The sequence below is a fragment of the Heterocephalus glaber genome, unplaced genomic scaffold, assembly GCF_053883595.1.
Source record: "Heterocephalus glaber isolate CG9 unplaced genomic scaffold, H.glaber_assembly_v1.0 deba00001504, whole genome shotgun sequence".
Taxonomy (NCBI): domain Eukaryota; kingdom Metazoa; phylum Chordata; class Mammalia; order Rodentia; family Bathyergidae; genus Heterocephalus; species Heterocephalus glaber.
In genome coordinates, this window is record NW_028258324.1 from 11,254,449 (window position 1) to 11,276,950 (window position 22,502).

General features: G+C 44.4%; 1 protein-coding gene across 3 annotated transcripts in view; it reads left to right on the forward strand.

The window, feature by feature from the left end:
* The window catches only part of Ephb1 (EPH receptor B1), a 442,009-nt gene that overhangs the window by 275,736 nt on the left and 143,771 nt on the right, over nucleotides 1–22,502 (forward strand). The gene's annotated exons all lie outside the window — the stretch shown is intronic.

The window sequence follows — 22,502 nt, forward strand, 5'->3', positions numbered from 1 at the left end:
GGAAGGGGGTAGCAGTGTGAGAGGGGTTCATAAAGTGGGGTGGTTGTGGTGGTGGGACAACTGGGCAACTGTAGGATTTGAGAACCAGTGAAAATGGCTGGAGGTCCTGGGCAGAATTTTTAAAGACAGCTTCCCTAAACTTCAGTCAAGCTCAGTATGGCTACTTAACCTGTCTGTACCTTGGGCTCTGATCTCTTAAGTGGTGTAATGAAAGCACCCGTGTCATAGGCTGATTGGGGAATCAAATTTGACAGGGTGACTAAGCCCTTAGAAAAACACCTGGACCATGAATGAATCCTTGCCAAGGATGGTTATTTACTGTTATTGTTGTGATAGTTATTGTGTTGTTTTCAAAGTTAAATGATGTAATTTCTGTACACCATCTACCACACTGCCTAGAATATAACAACTGGGTATTCAGTGTGACGGTTACTTTTACTTCCAGCCTTTTCCAGTTCAGACAGGCATCTTCTGGTCCAAATCTCCATCCTGTCTTTATCTAGAGAGGTGAGGAGAAGAGTCAGGTAGGGAAAGGCAAAGGAGAAGAAAGAGATGGGGAGTGTAGGATTCTACTTTGCCCACATTTTATCATTAGTAGAGCGTGTGGAGTCTTTGAGGAATTTCATAGACCTGGTACCTTTGAATATACTCCTTTAGAGTCTCAGAATGTGTGGCATAAGTCTTTGTGGGAGAATTTTTAAAATCTGTTTTAGAAAAAAAGGTGTGGGTTAAATCTGAGGTGAGGGTACAAAGGAAGTTATATTGAATTTTTTGAGGTTATTTCAAGTAGAATGAGATTTAACATAAGAATTTAGGTGCTTGCAAAACTCCTGGGAGTGATGGAAAGGTAAAGGTCAGACTAGGCCACTTAGCACTCTCAGATGGGCCACTTACAAGGACCAGTAGTGGGAAGACACTACCAGTGATGTTCATGTCCACTTCTGGAGCTGGAGCAGGTGATGAGTAGCAAACACCTGAAGGTTCCTACAAAAGTTCACATCTGCCAAAACCCATAGGCTGCTCCCTGCATTGCTCAGGGAGCAGCATCAAAACTACTGCTTCTCTTCCCTGCCCATATCTGGGAGGTGGCCCATCATTAGTGGATTCGAGTCCACACCCCTCAGTCTGGAATTCTGGGAAATATAATTCTCATGTTTCCAGCCCCTGTGAGCCTGAGAAGTTCATAATAGGTGATAGGGGCTGATTTTTCAACTGACAATCCATCCAGGTAGGGATATGACCCCTTTAAGACCCAAGAGGCAACACCCATACATGTAGAGGCAGGGTTGACATCAAGAGGGTAAGAGAACACAGAAGGCTAACCTTTGCTGTGTGCAGAAATCTCAGAGCTGCACAGCTCCTGGGAGGAGGAAGGAGAAGTAGAGGAGGAGGCCTATGCATGCCTCTCTGCAAGGCAGATGGAACAGCAGCAGGAGTAGGGAGATCTGAGCAGAAGGACCAGGCTGGGAGGGATGAAATGCAGGCTGTCCTCAGCATGGATGGTTGGCATTATAGGCAGGACTTGGAGGCTTACAGGAAGTCTTTATTGCCCTCAAATGACTCCTTAAGAGAAGGGAAGAGCCTGGGGGAAGCCATGGGTTCAGTGGGAGGACTGCAGGATCACTGTGATCAGACAAGAGAGCCAAAGAGCCATTGTGAATATAAGGATAGTCTTACAATTAACCCAGTTCCACAGCCACTTGTGTTGGGCAAGACCTTGGCACAGCAGTATACACGGCTGTCCTGGGTAGAGTCAGTTGTTTTCAGTTTGGTGAGACACACTGGATGCTGCCGGTGGTGGTGGTGCTGGTGATTGTGAGCCCTTTCAAGTGCCAGTTATACAAATCACTGTATATGGATTGCTACATTTAATTCCTGACAGCTTCATGAGGTAGGTACTACTGTTTGTAATTTATATATGGGAGCCTGAGGCCATGGTAGGTTAGTGACTTTCCCATGGTCACCACACAACTGGCAAAACATTCTATACCTGCACTCCCTGATTCCACATCCTATTCGGTGCTTAGGAGGCATTCTGGAAAGAGACATTTATACCAACGGAGTGATGAGGGATTTGTTCATGAATGGAGTGAATCGTGAGCTAAGCCATAAGGAATAGGACACATTTCAGGTTTAGAGTTGGGAGAGAAGTGCACTCCAGATAGTGGGCTCTATAAAAAAAATCTTTGAAGATTGTTACAGGCATACAGGAGGGAAAATAAAAAGCTCAGAGCCCTTAAAATGTCTTGTGTATACTCAGTTTTTTGCCCTTTCCACACAAGTCTGCAAATACTGTTTAGGCACTGGCAGGTAAAGACACACAGGGTGCTGAGAGCAACTTGGTGGAAGAGGTGGCTGGGAAATAGACAGTCATCTTCAGGATGGGACAGTCTGCAGTCAAGGCACCTAGTGATCTATAGCTGGCACAGACCAAGACACGTTTCACGGAGGAGGGGGCCTGACCAGGTAGGAGCTCCTCAAGCAGCCTGGAGAGTGAGCAGAGGAAGGCAGATAGTCACGAGCAGGCCTGTTCACAGGGCTCAGTCTTCTCTTTGCTTGGAACACTAGGCAGCACTGGGAAACAGGGGCAGGGCAAAGCTGGAAAGGTTTACTGGGCCTCATTATCCTATCTCTAGTGGCTGTGAAAAAAAAACTATGCCAAGGCCCTGAGCATCATTGTCAAGAGCATGTGAGGGGCAGCCAGATGCCATGGTGCACACCTGTAATCCCACCCACTCCACAGGTTGATGCAGGAGGTCTATAAGTGAGTCCACCCTGGACAACTTAGCATGATCCTATCTCAAAATAGAAAAGCTGGAGATATAGGTCAGCACTCTGTCGGTTCAATCCCCAGTCCCGCAACATACAAATCAAAAATAAAACCAGGAAAGGGCATCATCAGATCTAAATTATGAGAACCCTCCTGCAGGTGGAGAGAGGAGGCAACCAGCAGTCAGAAAAATCAGGGAGCTAGCGACAAGTGAAGACCTGACCAAGTCAGGGGCAGAAAGAAGATTAGACAGCAGCTCAGAAAAAAAGGTCCAGAGGGGAAGGGGAAGTGAGAGGGATTAGGGAAAGGAAAGAAGGAAATGGAATTGATATGAGAAAATGAAAACAAAGTCTTTGTAAATAGGAAGAGGTGGAGGGGTTAAAGGGAGGGCTGGGGAATGGGGAAAAAATAAGAACCAAGAGAGATTATGTAAAGGTGCAAATTTCCAATGATGAATGTCATTATATTGTAGACCTAAAATGTACCAATAAAATTAATGAAAAGTGAAAAAAAAAAGAATATAGAGGAAACAACATGTGGTGACAGTTGGGTGTGGGAGGTGAGGGAGGGTTAGGGAAGTACTGGCCTTCGGACATGTGCTGTGACCATCCGCAGGAGACGTCCTATAGGCAGAGTTGAAAGCACAGGGGAGGCTGAAGCCATTAGGGCAAGGCTGTGATGCCAGCAGGAGTGGCGTGCAATTGGGCTGGGAGGGAAAGGAGTCGGGTAGGGATGGGGTGATTAATCTTCATTTTGAGGAACACCTTCTCCCGAGCCCGGCAGGGGCAGGTGGGAGGTAGTGCTGGTCCCACCTGCTGTTCTCCCACTTTGCTAACTAGAGATTTAATTATGTGTGTAGTACACAGGAGTTAGTGCCACATGTGTCAAGCTAATTAAAGCCTACACATTAAAAACAATAATAATAAGGCCAAATGAGTCCATCACATGCTGTGTCCCTCTCCCTCTTTTCCTTAGTTTTCAGGGAGCCCAGGGCAGTGCTGGGGCCCTGGGTCTGCAGGAGGCGCCAGTGCTACCTGGTCCCCCTCCCTCATTTCCCATGAGCAGTTGATAGCAGCAGCTCCATGGGTGTTTGTGGTGCCAGCTATCTAGGCAGTGGGTAGAATCTTGCCTGAATATGTTTCTCCCTCTGCCTGCTTTTTCAGGAATAGATTTTTTAAAGCTCAGAGATACGCCAAGAAAATGAAATAAATGTAAAGGTGAGGAGACCAAAATGTCTTTAATTTGCATAGCTTTTTCCTACATGAAAAAGCGACAGTTCATTGCAAAATATTTATCTTCATTATGGTTGGTATCATTATTGATGGAGAAACGCTGCAGACTAATAGGAAAATCTCTCCAGGAAGCCTGAATCCAGATGTGCTGAGTCTCCACCTTGCCTTCGACATGCTGAGTGCATACAGCCTTTGCTTCCTGGGTGCCCCAGCTTACCTGGCTCTACAGCCTGGGAAGGATGGTGCTCATGCTTACATTAGTCTCATGGAGTTAAAGGAGGTTTTGCAAGACTAGAGCTGGAGCTTCTTATGGCACAGACTGCATTTTCTTTCCTTCATGTCATATAGGACCCTTGCTTAATAAAGGTGTGTGCTGATTGGCTCCATGACAGATGAGTGACAAAGAGTGAGCCTGTGTTCATAGGATGGTAGGTCCATGAATCTAGTGTGACCTTGGAATCTCACCCTAAAAGAAGGCCAGTCCAGAGAGCATGAGTCACACCCACTAGCAGCAGAGATGCCTGAGGTTCATTGCTCTCATTTCTACAATCTTCTCTGTGGTCCCAACCAGCTAGCTACTCTTTGTCTCTTCTACTGAGAGGTTTTAGAACATAAATTGGAATGTGTATATGCATTAATTTTTGCTCTGAAAAATAGAAGCTTAAAAAATCAGAGTATCCTTCAGCATGATGAGTTTTGTAGAGGGCCAGGTGAGTAGCCTTGGGAATTATAATTAACATCAAAATCAAATCTTGTTTGTGTATGTTCACTAACAGAAGGCAAAGGTGAAGGAGCTGTTCCTACTCCACTTGTCCCCATTTCACAGGCTAGTCCATTGAGGCTTAGAGAGGCTGCAGTGGGACTTGTCTATAACCTCACAGGTAGCAAAGGCTTGCAAACTGGTTCTGGAACCCGGGTCTTGGAGTTGTCACTGAGGGCAATTTGCTCCCTCATTGATGCCACCTGGATTTTGCAGGTTAACCACACCTGTGCTGTCAGGAGCAGTCTTGATCCAAGGCTCTGCTGTGTTCTGTGGTCGCCATAGTTGATTAGCACTAGAAGGTACTGAGAACAGCCCTGGCTTGGTGGAATTCCTGTAGTGAAGCTGTGTGTGTCTTTTGAAGCTCATTATGAAGTCTCAGAACTTTATAGCCACACCTTGTAAATCGGTATTGTGACATTTGGCTGTTCACTGAGAAGAGATGTTAAAGGTGATTTAGAACTGCTGTGTGTGAATTTCCGGTTTGTGTCAACACATGAAAAGCTTCTGGAAGGCTGGGCCTTCGTGAGTTGTTGTTTTCTTTCTCCATGCTGCAGTCACCCACTTTTGGGCTGAGGTTTACTGCCCTGAAATTGTAAAGATCCAAAGAGTAGAGTCTGGGCCTGGGTTTTTATTGTGCCTGCTGTGGATGGAATCTGCCCGTCTATTCAAAGATAGCATAAGAAATGTCTGATGTGGCTGGCTGCTCTTGTTTTGTAGACCAGGGAGTCTCAGCAGTGTCAGGTGCTTCCTAGCACACACACACAAGCGTACACACACACACACACCCCCTACAGCAAAGAGGCATCCAGGCCTACTTTCCCAGCCTCTGTTCCCCAGGTGACTAGCATCCCCTGCCATGCGTCCATCTCAGCATATTATTAACACCTCCTTCTGTCTCAAACCACTTCCCTTCCCCCAGGGAGTGATGCGGGTTGGAAATGATGGTCTTTAATCATTTCTTAAGTGACCAGCCCTGAAATCATTTCTTAGCACCATACACAGAAATTAAATCATAAATCCACAGTGGGCCCTGTGAAGGTCTGAAGTGCAGCCCTGATTAAGAGAGGAGAGGAAGCTTCCCCAGGAGAAAGGAACCGGCAAGTGCCTGGAGGAAACACCAGGGTCGTGGAAAGAAGGAAGAAGCTTCTTGGCAACATCCCTTCTGCAGAAAGCCCCTTTGCCTCTCTCGCTCTGCCAGGGACTAAGGATGCGCTGGAGAATACAGTTATGTTGGGAGCAGTAGAAAAGTGACCATCTCGAGTTTAGGAAGCCTGGACAGCCCTGTCCAGGCCTGAGCTACCCACACCCAGGCACCCAGAATCAAACAGACCCAGAAGGGTCTTCAAGGACTTCTGAGAGGTTGAAAGTTGGAGGGCAGGAAGGATTACACCCAGGAGAGTGAGGTCCTACCCAACTCACTACTGGAATGGGATGGAAGTTCCTGAAACAAATCCATGATTTTTACCTACCTCAAGACTTAGTTCAACATTCTTCCCCCTTCAAGCCTTTCCAGCCTATTTGAAACACCCAGTATGAAACGCTCCCCGTGAAGACAAAATCTTCTGCTTTATTAGGCTGATGATAGGAGGACAACATGGGCCCCACCTAGCAAACTGCCATATCTCTTTGAGCGTTCTACTATCATGCCTTTACTCATGACATTTCCTCTGCCTGAAATGAATGCTCTTGTTCATTTTATCTACCAAGTAAACTCCTACTCATGCTTTAAAACCCACACCAGCTGTCAACTCCTTAGGGAGGCCTTCAGTTTTTCCCAATTAATATATTCTCTACACACCCATATACATGCCTCTCTTTTACATTTATATACTGTGTGATAATTATTGTGCACATTTGTTTCTTCTACTAGGCCTTGTGTTCCTTGAGAATGGGGATTCAATCTTACTCTTCTGGGTAGAACCTGAGTAACCAGCTCAGGACTTGGCTTCCAGGACCAATGCTTCTAAGGCTGTGTGGTCAAGTAGTTAGAGCCCCAGAGTGAAAAAGCTATCACATTATATTTTCTTTGCCTCTGGCATGCCTTGTTTATGTAAGTCGTTCAACTTCTAAGTTGAGAATTTGAGTTTCTTCTTCTGCAAATGGGAAAAATAAAACCAATGCCTTCACTATTGCAGAAACCTACAAAGGAGATAAATTTGAGAATAGGTTGGTGGGGGAATGTGTCAAAACGCTTTAGCTCCTTGAAAAATTCCATTAGAAAGTCAAGGTGTTGGTATTGCAATCATTTCTTGATTCCCAAATGGTGAGAGTACTTCCAGAAATGTGCTTTGCTTGATGAACCAATGCATTTTCAGCCCCCACTGATGAATTTGGGAATCGAATACCTGTCATCCTGAAATAATTGACACATCTTGGTGAATCGCTTACATTCCTCTGATGAAATTCTGGATTCTTATTGAGAATGAGGAGAAAGACATGTCACATGGAAGCAATATTGTTTTATGGGCCTTTATCTTGGTTATTAACAAATGAGCACAGTGTGTAGAAATGGTAAAGGGGGAATTTGATAATGAAGTTTCATAGGGTTATTGCGATGATTAGCCTGATGAGGATGAAATCCATGCTTCAAGGTTTGCCATTTGCTTGGCATTCTCTGTTCTATGCCCTCTTGCTGATGGGCAGCAGGCTTCTACCTCAGTACTCACACCCCATGCTAAAGTTATCTGGGAAGTGGGCATACATGTAGTAGGCTTCTATGTTCTACCTGGCCTGGGGTGTCAGGAAAAAATCATAATTGCAGGTCATGCGAGCAACAAACTTCAAATGTGGAAGCTGGCACCCACCTGAGGTAGGAGCTGTTAGCATCAGTGAGTGTCCCTGGCCAGCCTGCTGTCCAGCTGCCCAAGCATCCTCTGGAAAATGCAGCTGGTCCTACCAGCTCTCACGCTCCCTTCGTTTCCCTGTGTTCCTCAGAAGCCACTGGAAAGATGGATCTGCCTTTCAGAGCGGGCCTCTGCAGAATACCCAGTGACCACAGCCATACACCATGTTTTTACATATGGTCAGGAATTCAAGCAGGCAGAGACTGCAAGGGGCTCAGAGCCAGCAAGTGACATAGACCATAGTTTTTGGTTTTGCTTTTCCTTCTCTTGGAGGCAGGAAAAGTAGGGCAAGATGCCCCCAGCAAGCAGAAAAGAAATCCATCTGAGCCCTTTCCCAACATGCAAGTGCACCTGAACATGTGAGTTTTTGAGTCTTGGTGCACATAAATGCAGAATGCCCATAGTAAATAAGTAAATAAATAAGTGGCAAAGGCATCACCTTCGACAATAGGCAGATCTGGTTTCAAATTTTGCCTCTGTCAGAGACTAACTGGAAAATACTGGGCAAGTTGCTTTACCTCTCTGAGCTTCAGTGACACCGTCAGTAAAATGGGAATGTTTCTTTCTTTCTTATATTGTTTAATTCAAAATAAATGGTATTTTAGAATTACATTTGTCCATAAGAAACAGAAAAAAAATGTAAGATCTTTGAGGAGGGGGGGACGGTTTAGGTAGTTTAGGTAGTATCCCCTTTCATGCAAAATAAACCCTGCAGCAGACTGGTATGGTCCTTCACAGGAGCAGGTTCAGGTGCCTTATGTCTTGCTGTAATATTTTCAGTATACAGTTTCCACCTCACAATCCAAAATAACTGCTTAAGTTCCAGCCATCACATCTACTTTCTAGCCAGCAAGAATGAGGAAGGGCAGAAGAGACAGCTTTCTCTCTTGAAGGTCACATCTCAGAAGCCACATAGGACACTACTTTCTTATATCCTTAGATCTTAGCAATTCAAACCAATGTACATGCATTACCAAACCTTGATGGTACTGTCCCACATGGTGGGACAAATGTTGACTTTAAAAAATAGAAGATATGGCTGGGGATTTAGCTCATGGTGCCAAGCCTGCCTGACAAGCGAAAAGTCCTGAGTTCGATTTCTGGTACCAAAAAAAAAAAATATTAGCAAAGTGATGACACTTTGGCTATAATGAACGCATCATTGTTATATAATAGAAAATTTAGCAGCTAGTTTTAATTGAGCAGCTATTGCACAACAAGTACTGGACCAGAATTTTTATATTGGCACAATTAATCATCAAAACCAGTCTGTGGGGCAGGGACTGTTGTCATTTCATTTTTACAGACGAGGAAACTGAAGCTTAGAAAGGTATAAAACTTGCTCCCTATGGGTCCTGAGCAGTAGAGTCTGTAGTGAACATGGTGCTCCTTTACTCATGAAGTCAAGTTAGTATGGTTTATATCTAACATGATTCATGTGACTTTTTATTGATTACAAGTAAATTTAATCAATTTAAAAATATTCCAACGAATGATTTATCAAACCTCTGGGGTCAGGTGGCCTGCTTTTAATTCTGGTTGTATCACCACCGTGGGACTGAGACAAGCTACTAAGCTTATCTTTGCCTCAGCTTCTTACTGTGTGATAATTGGAGCACATGTCTGTCAGGGTTGTTGTGAGGATGAAATGAAGTCATTGTGAGGAAGGTACTGGTCCATGACAAATGCTTATTTAAATGTAGTCATTGTTATTATTAGTAAAACCTGTTATTAATATTAACAATTTCATAGTCGATTTTAACATGGGGTTTGGGACACAGACTTTGCTGTGGTAGTGTCGCATTGTTCCCTACCTCCATCGGCTTCTGCATCACAGGACTTGGCCATCTCTCACTGAATGAGAGGCCTGTTCCGTCCTGTCTCCAAAGGTCTGTGTGTGGGTGAGGGTGGGCAAGGAACCTCCGGCTTCTTCCTCAGCAGTAGAGTGATCAGACCGTCCACCAGTCCATCTAGGGTCCAGTTATTCCTCCAGCCTAGACATGTGCCCTGCTGCTTGCTTTTGGCAAGTCATTTTTCTAGCTGCTCAGCAGGGACTGCTCCCCGCTGGATCTCCTACTGCTCTAGACCTTCCCTCCAGGCTGCACCCACTGCTCCTTCCCCCAGCCTCCCTTACAGGTGCCTTCAGTTGAACGGCTTTTGCCTTCTCCTAAGTGCACAATGAGATCTAAGTGCTAAGTGCATCCTTAACACCTCTGATCTTTGCTGAAGGCTTCTCCCTCAGTCATGTTTAACTGTCAAACCTGAAGGCAGTGGGCGATGCTAATGTTCATCCAGAAAGCTGCAAATAGGGAGGACCCAAAGCACTCTGGAGATTACCTTTCAGCACCTGGGAATAAATGGTCTCTCTGTGCACAGCTACACAGCCCTTTCAGCAGCCTGTCCCCCCAGGGGAGCCCTCTCAGAGCTGTTCTGATTTGCAACACCCACTGGTCATTCATAGAGCCTCCAGGGGCTAGTGTCTAGGCTTGGCCCTGCCCTCTGCTCAGGAGAAAATGTTTTTCCTGTCCAGAGTCTGCAGCCTCTCTTCTTTGCTCAGAGGCTACTTTGGGACTGGCAAAGTCTTGAGAAAGAAATCATGGGTCACACAAAATGGATTCTGCCAAATCTGCCTTCAGCCTTTTAATTAAACCTCCTGCAAATATCTGGTGTGTTATATTCACTCCAACCTGGAGACTCTTTGGGGATGAGTATAACCTTATTATTTCAATATTGATTATAACTCATGGTCTTTTCACATTCTCCGAACTGACTTGGAAATGCTATGCCCACTATCACTGCAATTTAGGAGCTGAAATGGGGCCAAACCTCTCCTGCCCCTACACTTCTCTGGAAAAGGTATGGCACAGCCAGCTAGCCTTGACTTTGACTTCTGCATAACCTTGGAAAGGCCACTTTTCTCTGACTTTCCTCTGCAGAGGTCCATGGCCCATGTTTGCAATATCACACAGTCAAGGCCAGAACAGCATAGGGAGAAGGATTCCTGTCCCTTACCTGTTGGGACAGCACTAGTAATTCAGTTGGAGAATTTCATCCTCAAGGCTTTTGCTCTGTCATTACCAAAAAGTAAAAATTATTTCTTTTTCTCACTTGTCCCCACTTGAATACTATGTAATATCATTACAGATTTATGTGTTTATGACTTTGTGACTTGGGAAGAAGCTGGAAATTCCACTGTGCCCATTTTTACTCCTGGGTTTCTGTAAAGGTCACAGCAAAATTATTTTATCAAGTACATCATAGAAGGGGAAAAATCTTAATCTTATATTATACATATGCAGCACTTGACCTTCTCTTGAGATACGGCACCTCTTAGCTACACTTACTTAAACATAATGCAGCTCTTCCCGATGCACACAGAGAGAATAATTAGGTGCCCTGGCATCCCAGCTGGAGAGGAGGTTGTGCTGTGGAGCTGACCTCAGATGAGAAGGAGACAAAGTTGAGCTGAGTGGGGGCTGGGGCAGGCCTCTCAGAATGCAGCAGGCCCATCCTGATGACAAGGCTATGTGGGCAGGTGGAACAGACATGGCACCATGACTTGTTCCAGATGTCCTGTTTTTGTGCACCTCTGGCTAAGCCATTGCCCTCTCTGGGCCTCATTTTCCTGTCACAGGTCTGGCAGCTTCTGAGGAGGGGCAGTGACTGCTTGTGGCATTATACTAAAGATCCTGACCTCTGCACTGGGCTGGGTGGGAATAAGTACTGTCATTAATTAGTGATGCTTGCAATGGCAGAATGGGGAGGTGATGGTTGTCCCTGTGCTGGGTATTGGTCAGCCTGATCCAGGGTATTGCTAAGGTCTTTTCTAGCTCTGTATGTTTGTGATTTGTGGAATCATCAAAGCCTTAGGGTAAGGAAGCCTGGAATGAGAGAAACAATAACAACCTTCCTAGAAGAGTTCTGTTTGCCTTGTCAGAGTTCTAGAGGGAAAAGGAGATCTGTGGGTTGTATCCAAGTATGGTTGCTTATTTGGTTTGGTTTGATTTTCACACTGGCTCTATGGAAAGCAGGGGAAGTCGGGACCATTTTAGGTGTGATGACCTGTCTGACCTGTGTGTGTCCAAGGTCCCGCCTCTTCCTTGGTAAGAGGAGAGCATGCCGAGAAGCCAGAGGCCCAGCTGCCTACTCATCATGGTCTGGCCTTTAGGAACACAGGGAGAAGTCACCTTCATTTATCTGAAGGACTTTTTGGTTATAAATTATTTTGTAAGAGAATCCATCAAGGTGTGTATCAGGGGAAGTGCTTAAAAATAAGGCTTTTCTCACAGGGTAAACACTGTATTTTGAGCACACCAGAAGGGGTGGCCTGACTGCCAGCATATGTCCACTGCCCAGAACTGCCAGATTTATGGCGATTTTAGAACACTGGCAGCCAGCCTCCAATGGGGGCACAGACAGGGCCTGGGGAGCTGACAGCTGGAGATTCCCCTGCATTTGCTGTTGCAGATGGAGGCCAACCTTTCTGCCTCTGGTAGCTCACTGGGCCCAGAGAGGATAGATCCCCTAGGGCCCCTAAGGTGGCCAAAGAGATGTGGTCCTTGCCTTCCTCTCTGTTATTTCCCAAGAACCTTGGGAAGAATGTCACTGGGTAAGAAGGAAAAGGGAAAGGAACACTTCTCCCCATTAAAAGAGTCTGGGACTCTGGAAAGCAGGTCCTTGATTGAGAGAAGTGGAAAAGGATACCACCACCCTTTAAAAAAGCCTGCTCTGGCTGCTGGCAGGGGCTTCTGTTTCCTTCTAACACATAGCACTTGCATCCCCAACATGGGCTCATCCCCATCCTTCACCTGCTCTGGCCTCTGAGTACTGACACTCTTTTCTTGTCTTCTGCATCGTGTGGCTTAGCTTTCTCAAAGAGGCCTTGGGCCACCTGGTGCCTCAGGCTTAAGAATTTCTACGTCAGAGTTAGGGGCTCCTCTAGGCCTTCTTCATTTCTCATTCCCTGCACATAGGCTTTTTCTTACCCAATGTAAGACAGCAACTATGCAATTCCTAACTTAGGGCCCATAGAAAGTACTCCCTAGATGTGTCTTGAATGAACGAGATGATGCATATAAAAGAAAAGGGGCTAATTTCTTCAAAACAGGTTCTCTTGGACATACTGACAATAGGTAAGGAGATGGAGTTGGGGAATCAGAGCTGCAATGATGCACAGGAAGGCTAAGGCTGAGGGAGCACCTTCCCATTACAGCCGCCAGGTCACCTCATAATCTGCTCCCTCTCTACCTTGTTATACCCACAGTGTTCCTGCCTAGTTCTGTCCTCTGATCTTCTGCTATTTGAAAAAAAATTCTATTAAAAGAGGCAATATAAGTTTACTGCACAAAAACTGGGAACTATACTTCAAAAAAGATAAGAAAATCAGTCTCACTAGTAAAAATGTAAAACATCCTTTGTTCCCATTATTTGTGGATATGTTTCTTCACTTACCAATATATAGCTGATATTTTTACATGTCACTAAGCCCTACAAAACAGTCATCTAAATAAATTATTGTGCAATCATATACAGCTTTTAGGTTGTTACTAATTTTTTCTAACTATAAATAATACTGCCACGAATACCCTCATAGTTGTCTTTGAACTGCATGTCATTCTTCCTTTCGTATGAACTCCATAGAAAGAGGTACTCAGACACATTTCTTGGCTCATTTGCCTTTCTGGGTCCTACCTCTCTACCACACGGACCCTGCATGGCCTGTGAAAGAGGGCAGACCAGGTCATGAGGTAAATCTGCCTGGCTGGAGTCCTGCTGGGACCTTGTTCTGTCCCTTCATGGTTGTAGGAGCCCAGGAGAATGCAGAACCAGTTCTATTCCTGCTCTGCCCAATGGTCACTTCCCCGTGAGCTGTGTCATTGCCTCCTCTCCTACTCCAGGGTCCCTGTGTCCTATGTGTAGACTCCAGGGTGCAGTGTGGCCCTGCATGAGTAGATTGAGATGTTTATACTGTTCCTCCAACAACTGTACTGGGAACAGGAAAGTCCTACCAGTCGCCTCCCAATGATTTTTGCCATATTCTCCCCTTTTCCTTCTATTCTGAGGCAAGCTGGGTCAAAGAATAAGTAGAGTCCTCACTTGGCTGGGTGACCTGAGAAAGGCCTCAGTTTCCCCTATCAAAGGTTGTGTAGTCACCCAGGTTAGGTCTCTCTGTCCTGCTCTTTCTCTTCCCTGCTATCTTTGTCTTTCTGGGAGCTTCAGGAGCTCCCTCCACCCATTCTCCTTCCAGTTCCTATTGAACTACAGCCAGAGAACCAGCTCTGGGGCTCCAGTAGCTCCCAGCTGTCCAGGAGCTGTTCTTCTGTGGGGAGGGGAAGATTTGTACCCTGTGACATTTCAAAGACCTGAGGCTCTTTTAGCCACTCTGAGAACTTATGAGCCTAAAGGTTGGCACAGCCCTTCTCACTGCATGGCTCCTCCAGCTCTGTTTGCAGCCTGACAGCCAGGAGCAGATTTGGGGAGCAAACATAGCCAATTGCAAGAGGAGCCAATCCAGACCTGGTTTCAGAGTGAGCCTCCACCCAACTTCTCTGGGCAGGGGCTTTTCTACTTCCAGCATCCTTAAAGTCATGGAGATAGTGAACCTGATGCCAGAGCACTAGATTTGTAAAAGACAACTTCAGAAAGAGGCAAGTGCCTAACCCAAGAGGATGAAATGCGAAGGGCATGCTTTCTGCCATCAGTGGGAAACCGAGGACAAGAGCCAGACGCTGCAGCATAATCTTTGACTCCTAGCATCCCCCACCACCCCAGGGCCTACTACCCAATAGGAGCTAGTACATACCTCATAATGAGGGAGCTATCTCCAGTTAGTCATCAAATACTGTTCTTCTAAAAGCCTTGTGACCCATCTAACTTCTCTGTCCCACCTACCCTGGTCCATTATCATACAGGCTACTGAGATCCCTCTGACTATTCCCACTCTTTCAGGCCATTCTCTTCCCAGCAGCAGTCAGTGTGAACTTTCAGAAATAAAATTAGATTTGTTTTTCTTCTCTATATCAAGTTCATGAGTGGTTTTCAGGAAGTGGGGGTAAATAAAGCCTAGGGTCTGGATGAGGTGAGTTCAGGTCACCTCTGCAGATACTCAGTCTCTTGCCTGCCCACAGCCCATGCTCTCTCTGCTTGAGCCTGGAGCACTCCATTGACTTGTTGACTTGGCCATGGAACCTATGGTCTCAAGTCCTTGACTAAGTCACATTTGTTCTGTAGAGCCTTTGCACATGCTGCTTTGTGTTCCTGGAGGGTTCTCCATTCACCTCAGCACTGCCGATTGGTATGGCTCTTATTCTTCACATCTTAACTTAGATATCACTTTTCTGAATCTCTCCCAGTCTGGGTTAGGTCCCTGCTGTGGCCTCCCATACCACATTTATCACATGTATTGTAATTGGCGAAAGTTTGTCTTCCTCTACTAGGATGTCAGTAGCACAACTCCAAATATATAGTGGGTGGTCATCAAATACTTTCAAAAGAACAATTGATGAAAACTTTCAGCCTGACTCTTTGCAGAACACATCTTATTGCTATGTATAAGGAAGATACTACATTCCAGGAATTCCATCACACTGATCTTTACCGAAGCTATGAGAAAGTGGTTACCTTGGCACCCTTGGTTACAAACAAGAGAGCTGAGGTTTAGAGAATTAAATAACTTGCTCCAGTTTACATTCTAATAAATGGCAATTTTTTTTAGACCCAAGCCCATGATGGCTGTGCTCTTCTGGGTAGCCTAGAGCAGTGGTTTTCAAACTTGCACTATATCAGCATTGCCTGGCAGCTTGGTGAAACTCAGGTTGCTGGGCTCCACCCCCAATTCTCTTATTCAGTAGGCCTGGATTTTCCTGAGTGGCTCTAATGCCCAGTTCTGCCCCCTTCACCTGACTACTCTGATGTGTCTGGCTACTTTCTTGGGACAAGGTGCTATAACTGATGAGGACCTGAGTCCTTGCCCTTTCCCCTTGAGACACCGCTCTTCTGCCTGTCACCCTTGAGTTCTAACCTGCAATTTCCCCACTCTGTCCATCCTGACCGCACCTTATCAGCACTTCCATGCTGATCCATTCTAGGCTTGCTACTACTGCTCCTGTCTGAACAGCTTAATAGCACTGTAAGTTACATTCTCATCTGTGTCATGATGCCTGCAGTATTCATCAATTTCAGCAAGTGTCACCGTGAGTGATACAAGTGTATGACACAGCTAAGTGTCCCAACTACACAGGCCATTACAGCTGGCACTGGGCCCAAGGAGACAAGAACTAGAAATCCATTTGGCTTCACTTGCCCAGTTTGATGTAGAAATAAAAAGTGCTCCATCCTATCTCCCACTGCAGCCCCCATAAATGATCTGTAGTCCCGCCAACCTCTATAACTACTCAGTAATTCCCCAGACATCCTAGAGATCCTGATCTCTCTGAGCCTTGGTGCACAAATTTCTCTTTGCTTCACTTTTCCATTTCTGCATCAGCTTTTACTCGTCCTCCCAGGGCCTGTGCATGTACCAACTCCTCTGGGCAGCCTTCGACACTACCCTCCACTCTCTCCTTCCTCTAAAGGCCTCTGGCACATGGTACCTTCACCTCTGCTGTAGAACTTTTACTTGTAAGCAGTCCATTGTATCCCACTCTGCCCAGCTCTGATCCTTGGATCATACATGTCATCCATACTTCGGTGTCCTCTGAAAAATTTGGAAATGTAATGAATGATATTTTCTGTGATTACTGAAGTCATATATATGCATGTAAAACATTGGGAAAATATTTAAAAAGTAATAACCACTAGTAATGCCACCACTCCCTTTTTATTTTTAGTGGGTATAGTTTATGTATATATAATGGAGTTCATAGTTTCTATATAATTTAAGAACCTACTTTTAAAATACCTAAGACATAATTTAAATGGCTGTGTTATATTCAATTATATGCATATTCTGTAATTTATTTAGTCAATACCCTAATATTAGACTTTTCAGTTCCTTTCTTCCTTCCTTATCATAAATACCATTGGCATGCCCATCCATGAGCAAAAGCCTTTTTTCACATCTGCTTGCTTTTTCTTTAAAGTAAGTCTCTAGAAGTAGAAAAAACTGTTGAATCGAAGCTCTGAACATTTTGCAATAATTCATACATATCATCTAATAACCCTCCTGGATCTGTAAGAATCCATACTTACATAGGAGTGCCTATCACCTCACACTCTATATCAAAACCACATGTTATTTTTATTATAATTGCTTTTATTTTTGGGTCTTTTCACACCAGGTCTTCAGTGAACATTCAGTTCACCCTTCCATAGAATGTATAGATCTCCATGAAAGGCTTGTGCAAAACACTAGGCAAAGAAAAAAGCAAAGATGACGAGACCATATGTCAGCCCTCAGTGAGCTTTCAAACTAGCACAGTGTTAGATGGATGAATGGATGCCTGGGAACTGCTCTGTGGCCTCAGTGTTCTCAACAGTTCAATAAACAAAAGGGGAATTGGGATCTCCCATAAGATCTCGGGTCCCAATGGGATGCCCTGGGGTTGTTGAGGAAGATCAATTCTGTTAAAAGCAAAGACTACTTTTGAGAGTAGTTAGGTGAATCCTACCACAGGGCCCTCAGTGCTGCCTCCCGCCCAGGAGCCTTTTGCCTGGAGTTTCAGAGTCAGCACTGTATGGTGTAAGCTACCAGCAATGTGAAGGCAATGAAGGCATTTGACCACAGGAGAGACTCTAAATACCAGGACCAGTGTGTGGCCGCAAGACTTGCAGAAGGAGAGGTGCAGAGTTGTGTGCAAGGCCTGCAGGAATTACCCACCCCTCCCCCACTGCCCATCCTGCAATTCTCAGCCGCTGCTGAGAGGCATTTCTACCTCTCAAGGTGTGGGCTCAGAGTGTGGAGATGAGGGGAGGTTTTAGGAGCAATGAGCTCCAGGCGGTGGACCTCACTCCTCCTGGGCAGAAGGGTCTGTCTTGCCCCCTCACTGTCACCCCATGAGGCAGGCAGACCTGAGCCAGCTGCCAAGTTGCACCTGCCTTGAGCAAAGGTGCCCGACTCTTAAGCAGAGGATGAATATTCATTGGCATGAACCTTTGCAAACTCATTTGGGGAAAAAATTAGATCAGGAGAAGTAATCAGATTATTAAAAAGAAAGAGCAAGGACAGAAGGCAGCGGTGGAGGGAAGAATCACATTTAAAATGCAAAGAGAGATTTTCTTCCTGCAGAGTAGCTGTGACCCCCTGGACCATGCACCAGGAATAGTTAAGCTTTCTCACATTTCTGCTGCATAAAAATGTTTTTGGAGGCCTCCACTGAGGGAGGAGGGGCAGAAGCAATGTGCACCCTCCACCTTCAAAAATTATAAAATAATGTTTTCAGGTTTTCATCTTATCTTCCTTAGATATCAAGAAAAATTGTGAGAGCTAAAGAGGCTCTGGTGAGTGCTGAGTGACAGGTTAAAGGGCTCCAATAAAGATTAGATGGTCCACTATCTCCTGAGGAAATTGCATAAAAGTGGTTATTCCCTCTTGCTTCTATTAATTTCCTCTTCCTGGCTGCTTGGAAATGCTTCATAACCTGATGCTGCAGAATGAGAGGCGCGTTCCATTATCTCAATCACTGCACTGTTTATGAGACACTTAATCTGTTTCTTTATAAAGTAATAGTACTGTAGGTGATGGATTCAGTGTCACTGGAAGTCTTCATGCAGGGATGGGAGGGGAGGGGCGTTCTCAAGAGTATTGTAAGCAGGTAATTTGTTACATCTTTGAGGCTCTGAGAAGTTGGGTGGGCGTTTCAAGGTGACCTTCTAGATACTAGCTAGAGGTGACGTGTATGAGTCTATTATTGCTAGAAGAGGGAGGGAAATGCGTGTTTTGCATGGCAAATGGAAAATACATACATGCTTAGTGGTGTAGTACACAGGTCTTGTCTCTTCCCTCTGTTGAAGTTGGGAGCCAAGAAGGAGGTGTAAGGGATGCCACCCAGCAGCCTTGGCTTTGCACCCTTAGCCTAGGTCTTCTGTCTGAATGATGATCACTTACAGCGATGCAAAGGAAAGCAAGAGATTGTGGGCTGCACCATGTCAAAAACACATAGCCCTCCCTTACAAGTGTCCTAGTGCAAAGGTCTCCCCTGAATATACAGCAAGATGCATGTGACCCTTCTCCTTTCACCTACCTCCTGAAGTAACAATGAAACTCGCTCTGGTGAAGCTTCAGTCTGGGCCCTTTCTGATCTAATTTCCCTTCCTATTTCTCCAGTTCTTCCATCTCTCTCTTTTTTGCTTTGTTTTTCCCTTTCCTTCTGAATCTCACCTCCTAATCACTGAAAGATGTTTCTTATGACCCTCATTGTAGAAGGATGGATCTCCAAATGACGCACTTCCTGGCTGAGTGGTCCTCTGTGCACACACAGAACAGTACAAATCAGGGTGTATCTGGAGCAGCGTTTTGTCTGCCTTCTCTACCAGAAAGACTCCCCAAAGCCTGCTAGCCTATCTGCACCTTGCTGTAGCATGGTGCTTGCTTGTGATAGATCCTCAATACCCATCTGTTGAATAAGGAGCTCATAGCTCTAGTAATAGTGCCTACCATAATTCTGTATCAAGAGAAAGGCAGCCCCTGAGTTTTGAAATATTAAACCAAAGTACTATTATTGCTTTAAAGGCTGAGGTTCATTAGACAATCACGATATTTAATTATTATTTTTGGAAACCATAGAGTCTTTCAACAGATGTCAGTTCCCAGGTTGTCAGAGTCCTAACCTTTCCCTATTATGTTACTCCCAGTTGCTTTACATACTTAATTAACTTACCTGGTGTTGAAGGCCATTTCCATTTGCTTCTCTTGGTCTATGTATTCTATGCCAAAATTGACCCAAATGATCCATTTATCACCTCCAATTAAAGTCACTTTTTCTCAAAAAGTAGCATTTTCTTCTTATTTTTTTTAGTAAAATAACAACATCAATAACTTCTATTAGTAGCATCTGATACAAAATGAGTTAAAAAGGCTTTGTGGGCTAGAGCCATTTTAACTGTTATTTAAGGAATTAATTCTGTAAGAAAATATAGTACAAGTGCGATTACAAGTTACAATCTAAAAGTTTAATAAATGAATTTGGGAAGACTGCTTTTTTATAAATTAGGGAATGTCTAGATACAGATTTTATTATTAAGATATTAACATGTGAAATCTGAACATTAAGGAGATTCATTCATTTTGCAACTGTAGGTAAAATACATTTTATAAATACAATGATTCCCTCATTATCCAAACAGAAATAATTTATGCAGAAACATATTTTTCCATTTGGTTCCAGGATTTATTTGCCCAGTTTGAGGCTCTAACCTTATATTCTGTCCCTGACTTCTAAAATTCTCTGGAAAGAAAGCTTGATTTTCAAAAGGGAGTGGATAGGTTGGGATGGAGAGAGATTATGTGGCATTAACGCTGGCTGTGTTTCATATCTGAGTTTATTTAATTCTAATGACCTGCAGGAGTTTTGAGAAGTACAGCTCTTTTATATAGGTGATGGAACTGAGGCTCTGAGGAATTCCATAACATTCACCCTAGAAAGAATGAACAGTACCAGGAAGCCAGCCCAACACTGTGTGACTGAATACTACCCCCCAGTGCTTATTTCTAACGAGAGGCTGGACGGTTCCCCTACCTCTCTCTGAGTGTTTCTTCCTAGGCCCACCCTCCATCTTCTCTGAGGAATTCAAAGATAGGCATCCTTGGAATTCAGAGCTGCTTTCTTCAATCAGAAATCTCAGGAAGCCACCTTCCAAACCTCTCTGCCACTTGTGGATATCAGGATGATTGTTTATGCTATTAACTTATTAAATGTAAAGTGAGGAGGCTTTTAAGTTCTGGAAAGTACATGAAAATACTTTGTTCTCCTTGAACTGATACATTAAGAAAATTACAGTGTGGCAGAGACCAAATATGAATGCATGAGTAGTCACCACGTCTCCTCCCCCTGCTGCATCTACACAGCACAGGCCCAGTTCCTCTGCCTCTTCTACTTCAGAACCCAGAGGCCCAAGGAACACTGGGAACTAATGATGGCAGGAGTCATGTGTTTCTACAGGAGACAGGGATGAGGTGTAGATGGCAGAAAAGGAAAGGGGGAAGATAGAGGGAGAAACTGCCAAGTGGGTTTGGAGAGATGTCTTAGTAAATAAAATTGTAGGATATTTTGTGTGTGTCATTCAGTGTTTCCCAACTTAGTGTTTTTATTTATTGATTCTTTAGTAAATATTCCGGTGTTTCCCATGGAGAATTTTCTTTTGAATGTGCTTAGCTGGGTCATCATGGGTTACAACAGAAATTGTTGTTTCTCAAGGGAAACAATATTTACTCCAGTGTGTTCCATGGAATGTGGGCCCCAGGAGATGATCTTCAAATTAGGGCTCTCCATGGTAAATCTAGCATTCTAGGTCCCATTTTCCAAGCACTAAGGAATTCCCCATTAAAAATAATGAAAATAACTTTCACGTCTACATTTTCAAAATATTGGAGTACAGATAAGTGATAGGTGTTGAGGCCTCAAAGAACTTGTGTTCCATGGAAAACAGTTGGGATATGCTATTCCAGAACTTTCCCTGTCACTGAGCTTGCCTTCCATCTACAATATAGTGCACATCCAGAGTAACTGAATCTACTTCCTCACTTGAAGTGAGCAGTGGAATGAGAAAACTTTCATAGCATAGGAAGCCGTTCTTCCTTCTTGTCTTGGCAGAAAAGTGATGGATGATTTTCCAATAGCTTATATGCATATCATCACTATCATTTCTTCCACTGTGTGATTCTAGGTAAGTTTTTTTAACCTCTCAATGTCCCAACTTCCTCTTTAGCAAAATGGAGATAATAATAGCCACTCCATAGAGTGATGCATGTAAAGCATTTAATGAGACAGGTTAGCAGATGGTGGCTACTGCTATTATTAAAGAACACTCTTCACTTTCCAGGAGGGAACAATATATTTGGGAAGAGAAGCTTTGCAAGTAGAAGTCATTGTAATGATACTTCTATGAACGCAGCTATTACATTGCATTATAACAATATGACTACCCTGGATCAAGAGCTCCTTGAAGGCAGGTTGTGTTCCCCAGGTCAGCTTCTCAGGAAGCACACAATAAATGTTTGCTGAACAAAGTAGTGAGGTGTGTATCAGAACAAAACACGTTGACCAGGCAGTGAGTTTTACCAGTTCTCAAAGGAGGATAAACCAGAGAAGATTTCATGGAGACAGGAAGAGTCAGAAGCTGAGGTGGTGAGGAAGAGCTTTAGGGAAGTAGAGCAAGCAGAATCACCCTTTTGGGTGCATGGCAAGAAGGAGACCAGATGTCTGGACTTGAGGGTCTTGGTAGAGGAGACATGCTCAAAGCTGAGGGATAGTCTAGAGGCAAATGTGCCATGGCATGACTCTGTATAAACTGATTCCATGGGGGACCAAGAAGAGGTGTTCTGGATATGAAAGAATCTCCAATGGCATCAATCTGTACCACGTATTCCCAGCCTTCCCCAAAGCAATATATGTGATAGAAGATAGCAAGTGCATGACACATTCCCTGGTGCACTGCTTGCAAAGCCATTCTTTTCTTGCTCCATTCCTGAATGCATATCAAAATGCAATTAAGGAAGAATGATGTTCTTAAGGCACTAACCTTGAAATCACCTTAATTTCTTTTTAAAGCATCACTCATGAATTTCAGTCTTTTGCCATCATTCATAACAAGTGCTTTTTAGCATATCTCTCAGTGTCTCTTGTGTTTTGCAACATGGCATTTAGGAACCATGGATCTGGTCCATTGTTTACCAGAACCTTTGCCAGCTGAGGCTATAAGGCTAGATTCCTTCAGTGAATGGTAGGGGATAATGACAT